This window comes from Triticum aestivum, chromosome 7A (assembly GCF_018294505.1).
Source record: "Triticum aestivum cultivar Chinese Spring chromosome 7A, IWGSC CS RefSeq v2.1, whole genome shotgun sequence".
NCBI classification, from domain to species: Eukaryota; Viridiplantae; Streptophyta; class Magnoliopsida; order Poales; family Poaceae; genus Triticum; species Triticum aestivum.
The window spans coordinates 54,975,512-54,986,947 of record NC_057812.1 but is presented as its reverse complement, the minus strand read 5'-3'; positions in this window follow the sequence as shown (position 1 = coordinate 54,986,947).

Sequence of the window (11,436 nt, the reverse complement as noted above, 5' to 3'; positions counted from 1 at the left end):
TGAAAGACAAAAATAGAGACAATATTTAGAGCCGAGGCTATAAATTATTATCTCATATATTGTATATGACCTTGAAGAATAATTTGCGGACGTGACATGCAACATTTTAGACTACTTCAGATATGACCTACATAAATCAAAATGCCGAAGCATTAGGACACAATAAATTACCTCGTCTGCAGGGGCAACTAATGGTTTGTAACCAGGCGGTAACATAACTCGATGCCTATCTCTCTCATCCCAAACATCCCTACGATCATCAAGCTTGTAAATTTTAGTTTAGGAGGAGCTATGAAAACATAAACAATTAATGTTCAATAAAGAACGACATTTTAGTATACTTGCAACGTGTGTATGCTGCCACTAGGGAGAATATCACGTGATAACATCATTCATGTGCAAAAATGATACAAGGTTGACAAATTCCACTTTAGATGTGTCAAAATATTTTGATTTTCTTTTTAATGTTCATCTCATATACGTGCACATCCCATAAAAAATTCAGATCAAAATGTGAAATACACAAAGAGAAATCCATATGTGAATAGTATCATTTTGACACTATTCGTGTTCAATTTCTCTTTTTTTGTTTCTCGCTGTGTATTTCGTATATTGATCTGAAGTTATTAGGGGTTGTAGACACGTATGTGATGAACATTCACAAATTATTACTTGGTTAGGTGTTAATCAGACTAATACTTATTATGGATTTAGTTGGTCACATTGATCAAGGAGCCATTCAAGTCAAATATCCTTGACTAGCTATTGTGTTGGTCAAGATATAATTTTGTTACACGTCCATCATACTATAACGAATGTAGGACCTATAGTTGTATGTTGCCATATTCTACAATCATTTTCACTAAATAGGGATACCCAATTTATATAGCATAATTTCATCTTAATTTTATTCGTCTAGTTAAGAAAGTTAACAAGTAGAAACAAGTGAGAAAACCTGACATGCTCATTAACTCTAGCTCCTTTGTGTCCGCAGTATTATTATTCTGGAAAATAATTGCATGTGATGTAAACTTTTTCTGAATATTAGGTATGGATCACACGATATAAATGTAGGATAAAATACCTTGAACTGTAAGTATTCACCAACATCCTGGTTGTATGGAAGATACAATACCTCATTTTCATACATTTTTTCATTTATATTTTTTAGTAGCATCCCATCAAACTCACAATAACATAACCCGTTTGTTAAATATATATGAAACACAAAAACGAAGACAATATTTAGAGCTGGGGCTATAAAGTATTATCTCATATATTGTATATGGACTTGAACAATACTTTGCGGACATGGAAAGCAACATTTTAGACTAGTTCATACATGACCTACATAAATAAAAATACAATAAATTATCTCATCTTTAGGGGCAACTAATGATTTGTAAGCTAGCGCTGCAAAACCCAAAGTCTACTCTCTCATCCCAAACATCCCTATGATCATCAAGCACATAAATTTTAGTTCAGTATGAGCTACGAAAACATCAAAAAATAATGTTCAATAAATAACAACATTTTAGTATACTTGCAATGTGTGTATGCTGCTACTTGGGACAATATCACGTGATAGCATCATTCATGTGCTAACGTGATACAAGGTTGACAAATTTTCAACTTTAGATGAGTTCAAATATTTTGATTTTATTTTTAATTTTCATCACATATATGTGCACATCCCCTAAAAAATTCAGATCAAAATGTGAAATGCACAAAGAGAAATCCATATGTGAATAGTGTAACATTGATGCTATTCATGTTCAGATTATCTTTTTTGATTTCACTTTGTGTATTTCGTATATTGATCTGAATTTATTAGAGGTTGTAGAAATGTGTGTGATGAACATTCACAATTTAGTACTTCTTTAGCTGTTGACCAGACTAATATCTATTAAGGATTTAGTTGGTCACATTGATCAAGTAGCCATTCAAGTTAAATATCCTTAAATAGTTATTGTGTTCGTCAAGATATAATTTTGTTATATGTTCATCATACCGTAAAGAATGGAGGACCTATAATTGTAATTTGCCATATTTGACTATCATTTTAGGTAAATAGGGACACCCAATTTATATAGCATAATATCATCATAATTTTATTCGTCTAGTTAAGAAAGTTAACAAGTAGAAACAAGTGAGAAAAACTGACATGCTCATTAATTCTTGCTCCTCTCTACTTCACCACTTATATTGTCACCTGGTACTATAGGAGCAACACTGTGTCTGCAGTATTATTATTCTAGAATATAATTGCATGTGATGTAAACTTGCTGAATAATAGTCATGGATCACACGATATAATGTAGTATAAAATACCTTGAACTGTAAGTACTCACCAACATCCTGATTGTATGGAAGATCTAATACCTCATTTTCATACATTTTTTAATTTATATTTTTCAGTAGCATACATTCAAACTCACAATAACATAACCGTCTATATACGAAAGACAAAAATAGAGACAATATTTAGAGCCTAGGCTATAAATTATTATCTCATATATTGTATATGACCTTGAAGAATAATTTGCGGACATGGCACACAACATTTTCGACTACTTCAGATATGACCTACATAAATCAAAATTCCGAAGCATTAGGACACAATAAATTACCTCGTCTGCAGGGGCAACTAATGGTTTCTAACCAGGCGCTAACAAAACTCGATGCCTATCTCTCTCATCCCAAACATCCCTACGATCATCAAGCTTGTAAATTTTAGTTTAGGAGGAGCTATGAAAACATAAACAATTAATTTTCAATAAATAACGACATTTTAGTATACTTGCAACGTGTGTATGCTGCCACTAGGGAGAATATCACATGATAACATCATTCATGTGCAAAAATGATACAAGGTTGACAAATTCCACTTTAGATGTGTCAAAATATTTTGATTTTCTTTTTAATGTTCATCTCATATATGTGCACATCCCATAAAAAATTCAGATCAAAATGTGAAATACACAAAGAGAAATCCATATGTGAATAGTATCATTTTGACACTATTCATGTCCAATTTCTCTTTTTTTTGTTTCTCGATGTGTATTTCGTATATTGATATGAAGTTATTAGGGGTTGTAGACACGTATGTGATGAACATTCACAAATTAGTACTTGGTTAGGTGTTGATCAGACTAATACTTGTTATGGATTTATTTGGTCACATTGATCAAGGAGCCGTTCAAGTCAAATATCCTTGACTAGCTATTTTGTTGGTCAAGATATAATTTTGTTACATGTTCATCATACTATAACGAATGTAGGACCTATAGTTGTATGTTGCCATATTCTACAATCATTTTCACTAAATAGGGATACCCAATTTATATAGCATAATTTCATCTTAATTTTATTCGTCTAGTTAAGAAAGTTAACAAGTAGAAACAAGTGAGAAAACCTAACATGCTCATCAACTCTAGCTCCTCTGTGTCTGCAGTATTATTATTCTGGAAAATAATAGCATCTGATGTAAACTTTCTGAATATTAGGTATGGATCACACGTTATAAATGTAGCATAAAATACCTTGAACTGTAAGTAGTCACCAACATCCTGGTTGTATGGAAGATCCAATACCTCATTTTCATACATTTTTTCATTTATATTTTTCAGTAGCATCCCATCAAACTCACAATAACATAACCCGTTTGTTAAATATATATGAAACACAAAAACGAAGACAATATTTAGAGCTGGGGCTATAAAGTATTATCTCATATATTGTATATGGACTTGAACAATACTTTGCGGACATGGCAGGCAACATTTTAGACTAGTTCATATATGACCTACATAAATACAAATACAGAATAATTAGGATACAATAAATTATCTCATCTTCAGGAGCAACTAATGATTTGTAAGCTAGTGCTAAAAAACCCGAAGTCTACTCTATCATCCCAAACATCCCTATGATCATCAAGCACGTAAATTTTAGTTCAGTATGACCTACGAAAACATCAAAAATTAATGTTCAATAAAGAACGACATTTTAGTATACTTGCAATGTGTCTATGCTGCTACTTGGGACAATATCACGTGATAGCATCATTCATGTGCTAACGTGATACAAGGTTGACAAATTCAACTATAGATGTGTTCAAATATTTTGATTTTCTTTTTAATGTTCATCACATATATGTGCACATCCCCTAAAAATTTCAGATCAAAATGTGAAATACACAAACAGAAATCCATATGTGAATAGTGTAACCTTGACACTATTCATGTTCAGATTCTCTTTTTTGATTTCACTTTGCGTATTTCATATATTGATCTAAATTTATTAAAGGTTGTAGACATCTGTGTGATGAACATTCACAATTTAGTACTTCGTTAGCTGTTGACCAGACTAATGTCTATTAAGGATTTAGTTGGTCACATTGATCAAGTAGCCATTCAAGTTAAATATCCTTGACTAGCTATTGTGTTCGTCAAAATATAATTTTGTTATATGTTCATCATACCGTAAAGGATGGAGGACCTATAATTGTATGTTGCCATATTTGACAATCATATTCAGTAAATAGGGACACCCAATTTATATAGCACAATATCATCTTAATTTTATTCGTCTAGTTAAGAAAGTTAACAAGTGGAAACAAGTGAGAAAAACTGACATGCTCATTAATTCTTGCTCCTCTCTACTTCACCAGTTATATTGTCACCTGGTACCATAGGAGCAACACTGTGTCTGCAATATTATTATTCTAGAATATAATTGCATGTGATGTAAACTTGCTGAATATTAGGCATGGATCACATGATATAATGTAGCATAAAATACCTTGAACTGTAAGTACTCACCAACATCATGGTTGTTTGGAAGATGTAATACCTCATTTTCATACATTTGCTAATTTATATTTTTGAGTAGAATCCATTCAATCTCACAATAACATAACGCGTTTATATATGAAAGACAAAAATAGAGACAATATTTAGAGCCGAGGCTATAAATTATTATCTCATATATTGTATATGGACTTGAAGAATAATTTGCGGGAATGGCATGCAACATTTTCGACTACTTAAAATATGACCTACATAAATCGAAATACCAAAGCATTAGGATACGAGAAATTACCTCGTCTGCAGGGGCAACTAATGGTTTGTAACCTGGCACTAACAAAACTTGATGCCTATCTCTCTCATCCCAAACATCCCTATGATCATCAAGCCGTGTGCGAGCCTTGCCGTGGCCTCGCAAATGTCCCCGGCAAGAATCTTGCCACGGCCTCCCAAACGTCCGCAACAAGAACCTTCCTGGGAACTTTGCCTTTTGGTCCTCACAAATATCTGCATGCCACCATGCAGATGCCCCTAGATCTTGGGCTTGACGTTGTCGATGGTGTTAGAGCTCCCAACCTCAAGGTTGGTGGCCTTGCTGGCGCTCTGCAGACCATCCCGACAATAATCTTGCCGGGGGCTCAGCTTGTCTTCTGTTCTCTGGTTACTGGCTAGGAGGCCGTCTTGGTCTTCTCATATTTTCCTCCAGTTGTCCCCGTCAAGCCTTGGCGCATGTATGACTGCAACTACCCATCAGAACTAAGGGGTACCAAATGGCCCAAACTTTAGTACACCGACAGGAGCCCCTAGGCCTGGGCCACACACGCGGGTGCGAGGCGTTGTTGGGCTAGGCCCAAATAGTGCACGGGTACACGTGGCAGGGGTTAACCGCTGTAATCATCTCGTCTGCTATGCTTCCCCACGATCCGCATTGAGTGCGCGACGTGGGGTGTGTGCGCGGAACGGCCGCAGCAGCTGCACGCCTGCGAAAACGCCTTCACATCGAACAATAAAGAGGTAGCCTCATGCCTTCCCCATGAAAAGAGGAATCCGCAAGGGCACTGCTCAGGTACTCCTCGCCCGTCCCATTCTAGGAAACAGAGTCATCTTCCTCCTCTAGGCGGGCAAGGGCAAAGATGCGCCCAAGGCGGACAAGGACAAAGATGTGTCGGAGAGTGAGTTGGTGAAGATGTCAAAGAAGAACGCCGTCTTCGTCCCAACACTTGACGCGCGTGCGCTGAAGGATCAGTATCTGTGCATGTGGGGAAGAGTGACGAAAGCGCACCCCGCTACCCGCGCCATCCCTGCTTCCCACGCCACGCCTGCTGCGGATAAATTCCCCTTCTTTGTTGATTATCTCTACTTTGGGCTCTGCCCCCCATTTTCAGATTTCTTTGTCGACAGCATCTACACATTTGGCTTCCACCTTCTGGATTTTACGCCGAATACTGTGGCACTCATGTCTGTCTTAGCCCACCTATGTGAAAACTTCGCGAGAGTGGTCCCCGACACAGCCCTCTTCCGCCACTTCTTCATTCATCGCATCCAGCCAAGAGAGGCCCTTTCCGGCTGCGTCACAATGGTTGGAGCGCCCTTGAACCACGAGACAAGGAGCTCACAATCACAAGCGACATGATAAAGTGCCTTAGAGCTGTCGGGCTCACAATTGAGATGATTGGCGCTGACTTCCTCCGCCGCCGCATCTCCCCTCTAAAGAACAGAGGGAGACCAGCCTAGGAGTACTAGAATGCAACGGATAACATGAGGCTGCGCCCCGGTCTGAACAATAAGTTGACGGTGATGTAGCACGCCGCCCTCTGCGACAAGATGTTCAGTGTCGATGGAAAGTACAAGCTGCCCGCAAGAGTCATTCCCCTCTGCAACAACACCGCTTTGACCTCGATCATTGCCATGATGCCGGCATTCAACAACCATGGTTGTCAGTGTCCAAACCGGCGTATCTCGGGTAGGGGGCCCTGAACTGTGCGTCTAAGGTCGTTCATAACAGGAGACAGGGGACACAATGTTTTACCCAGGTTCGGGTCCTCTATATGGAGGTAATACCCTACATCCTGCTTGATTGATATTGATGAATATGAGTATTACAAGAGTTGATCTACCACGAGATCGTAATGGCTAAACCCTAGAGGCCTAGATTGTATGGTTATGATAATGTACATGTCCTCCGGACTAAGTCCTCCGGTTTATATAGACACCGGGAGGATCTAGGGTTACACAAGGTCGGTTACAAAGAAAGGAATCTACATATCTGGTCGCCAAGCTTTCCTTCCACACCAAGGAGAGTCCCATCCGGACACGTGTGCAGTCTTCGGTCATTGTATCTTCACAGCCCATCAGTCCGGCCCATGGCTAATAGGCTGGACGCTCGAGGACCCCCTAGTCTAGGACTCCCTCAATGGCCTTGATCAAACTTGGGCCAAGCCATCCGCGGAGAAGGTGAATGATTTCTATGTAAGGATGGCAATTTTATCCATGGACATGGATATCCATGGATATCTGACCCGAATGGATAGGGTTTGGATATGCTTTTGTGTCCATGGGCGGCGCCCAAACCCGACCCGATTGTTCGTGGGTAGGGCATGGATATAATCTTGTACCCATGGATATACCCAAACCCGACCCGATAGTATGACGTAATGGGAAAAAATTTGCCACCCTGCCCCACGTTCACATGTCCCACGACAATTTTACACTTTTTTTATCTAAAACATGCATAAGAAATCACACAATCCCCATCGTAACTTTTATAAGTTGACAGTCAATCCCCTCTGTAACATACTCCAACACCCCTTCCCTTATTATTATATCCTTCTTAAATGACTCGTCATTCTCATCTATTAGAAAAATACTAAATGATCCTAAGTTGTTACTGGATGTTGATTTACCATAAGTGAAGCCTAGCTTGCCACGAGGTGAAGAATGGAAGAGTTTATGTTAATATTGTGTTAAGTTTTATTTATATGTCTCGAGAGGAACCAATGGATATTCAGTGGATATGGATATCCATCGGATTTGAACATGGACACAATTTTTCATCCATGGGTTTTTCATGGGCAGGCAAAGACTGTCTTCATGGATATGGATATGTATTTGATATTGTTCAACCCGATCCAAACCCGACCCATTGCCATCCTTATTTCTATGAAAACCTATCAGGGGAGGCCGTTCAGGAAGAGATGAATTTCATCCACCCCACCAGCGACGAAGAGGTGGCATACATCGGCAGCAGGGCAGAAGAGGCAGCCCTTGCCGATGAGGTCGGCAACGTTGGCTTTGTGCAAGACGAAGCCAGTGCAGAGGAGAACTTTGCCGAGCGGGGGGGGGGGGGCTGTCGAAGAACATAGTGGCGTAGTTGCTCGTGGCTCATCTGCCGAAGAGACAGCTGAAGAGACAGCTGGAGAGGAGCCTCCAATGCCGGGGAAGAAGAAGCGTGTCCTTCATCGTGCCATCTCCGACGAGCCAGTCCGATCAGCTTCTTCCCATGAAGATGTCCCTAGTAAGCAGGTGGTCAGCAAGGCCACGCAGCGGCAAGAAGCTCAACAGCAACCCATGTGCCAGGCGAGGCGCATGACCGTGGTAGTGAGGAAGGTAGCGGGGGTGGCCCATGTGACGATGTCGGCAGCTGAAACAGGCACACATTAGCCTGCTACCCCAGCCACAGCCAAGCGGCCCTGGTCCCTATCTGCACCCCCTCTTATAGACACCATAGCGGAGGCTGACTTTGACTTCTCTTTTGGCCCAAGGACGGAGAAGTGGTCAGAACAAGAAGACGAGTAAGTGTCTTGCTGCTTTCTTTATCTCCTGAGTTTTTGATTTGGCTACCTTATCTTATTTTATCTTGCTTTGGCCTGTCCCCGCAGAGACACAGGAACATTGGTGCAGAGGATGGCGAAGAAGGCTAAGACCTCGACGGGCGACAAGCCCCTGGCAAAAACCTCAGGTGTGCCGGAGACGATCACAATCAGCCCGGGGCCGAGGCCACGACGCAGCCCCTGACTCAGCCCCCAGCGTGAGTCCGCTACTCATTTCCCAAGGGCGGGTGTTGGTGGGTACATCTTCACTGCTAACCCTGTCGGGTTTGCAGGAGGAGAATAGCAATAGGAGGAGCCACTAAGGGAAACCCCCGACATGCTGCCTCCGTCAACCACACCGCCCAAGGAGGGTTCCTCGGCAAGGGCTTCCACTGACAAGCCCTCTCGCGGGGAGGCAGAGCCGGCAAGCACAAGTGCCGACAGTCCTATGCCGACAACAATTGTTGTCAGGGAGGGAGCCACCTCCCAACAACTCGTCACACGTAAGCCGCCTGCTTCCTGGCACTTGTAATTTTTCTAGTACACTTTTTTATCTTTTCTTTCTACTTTGAACATCAACCTTGGTTTCATCTTATTTCACCTACTTGGCTCTCAGATCTCCCCTTGGCAGAACAAATGGATGTCGACGTTATAATCATGGATGCCGGCAAGAATTCTACCACCGAAGCCGTCAAAGTCACTGCTTACGAGGCCCCCCAGGACGTGCATGAAGAGGTTGCCAAGGGGTCTGCCGGGGAGGCCGGCAAGGAGACCGGTGACCGTACTGATGGCATTCATGTCGCAGGAGTGCCTAGCGCTACGTCGGTTCCGAAGTCCTCAGTTCCCGGGCGATGGTGGTCAAGGGCCAACCGTCAACGTCCAAAGCTCCCCCTCAAGCAGATACCTGAAGGTTGGCGACAACCTATTCGTCAGCATCCCTAGACGGCAAGCACCGGAACGCCACCCGAGGGCAAGGCTTTCGATGAAGAAGTCATTGCTGCTGTCAGGCTCAAGGTTGTTGCCGAGTCATGCGCTAGCAGCAGTGGATCCAAAGGAGACCAGCTAAGGCGGCAGAGGCGGCTGACGCGGTTCCTGACTTGGAGGAGGAAGAGTGGGCTGACACGGCGGAGCCCGCTGAGGCGGCAAAGACGGCTGACGTGGTGCCTGACTTGTCGGAGGAGAAGTGGGCTGACGCGTTGCCAGACATGGAGGAGGAGTGGGCTGGCGTGGTGCCGAATTTGGAGGAGAATGAGTGGCCTGACGCATTGGCGGACTTGAAGGAGTAGGACTCTGCTGAGGCGGTGGCTGATGACTTGGAGGAGCGGGAGTCTGCTGACGCGATGGAGGACTTCGAGGAGGAGTCGGCTGACGTGGTGTCGGTGGCCTTGGAAAGATGGTGCAACCGTTTCTCCATAGAATGATACGATGTATGGCCTCTCCCAGTGTGTGCTCATCGTCACCTCCATGAATGTCAAGCTCTAGCCTTGAATATTGTGCCACCAATTCATCTACCACGACACGAGCATAGCCAGCTGGAATCTGGTTGCAATGGAAGGTTGCTTCAGGGGGATTTGTATAAGCAACAACGTCCGCCACCTTCATGGATATGTTCTTCATTTTGAAGTGTAGCTCAAATTTAATGTTAACCATGATGTCATCCACAAGGTATCTATCCAGCAGTGCCTCATCGCCCGGGGCGAACCCACACTGCTTCTCGGCATGGATGGGACGGTGCAATCCAATGCTGGATCCGCTAGCTTCCGCCACTGCTGAGACCCCCTTTCTTGGCTAAGTGAGTCGATGTCCTATAGTTGCAGCTGGAACTGGAGTGCCAACTCCACGTGCGCTGATTCTAGGACTTGAAGGTGTTCTGCGTCCTGCTTCCTCTGCAACTCCTCCAGCTTCCTCTTCTTCTCCTCCTCCATCTTCTTTCTCGCACGACTTCTGTAGTCGGCGTTCAAGTCCGCAAACCCCTCATACCGCGGAACAATGCCTTTGCCTCGTGTTCTTCCTGGGTGTTCAGGATTTCCCAGGGAGCGCGTAAGCTCGTCGTTCTCTCTGCTGGGCGTGAACACCCCCGTTCGAGCCTCTTCTATTGCAACAACTAATTTGAGGTCGGCTCCTTCAAGACTTGCCTTTGTCCAAAACCTGGCCTGTCTTTGGGTCCAACATCCCCCCATGCGCATAGAACCAAGTTCTCGACCTGGGGGGCTAGCTCAATGTAACTGGAATGACCCATGCATCCACCATCTGTTGCTCAGCCTTATCCCACTTAGGTCGGGCCACCACGTAGCCACCTGGCCCCAGGATATGGAAATGCTCCTTTTTCACGGCATTGAGCTTGTTTACTCTCGACCGTTCCTTAGATAATTCCGATTCCTTGAATTTCACAAAAGCGGGCCAGTGATGTCTTTGCTTCTCTAGTGTACCCATGCATTCTGGAGTCTTGTTTCCTCCTTCGACGTACTGGGCCCATATACTTTTCTTTTGGTTGTTGAATGCAACCGCCATCTTCCTAGGAGCAGCTTCCTTGACTTTCTACACATCTGCATCTGTGACATGATCTGGTAGGGTGAAATGTGACATGAGATATTCCCAAAGCAGATATTTTGCTCTTTGGTCAACAAAAGTAAGATATGGATGTTCCTTTGCTGGCTTTTTCCATTCTTGAATGGAGATCAGGATTTGGTCCTTCACAAGAACTCCGCACTAATGAACGAACTTGTACTTTACATCATCCTTCAACTTTTTGGCCAGGCTCGCACTGTCCTCCTGCCTGTAGAAGATTTGCTCGATCTGGAGGGCATAAAGAAGAAAGA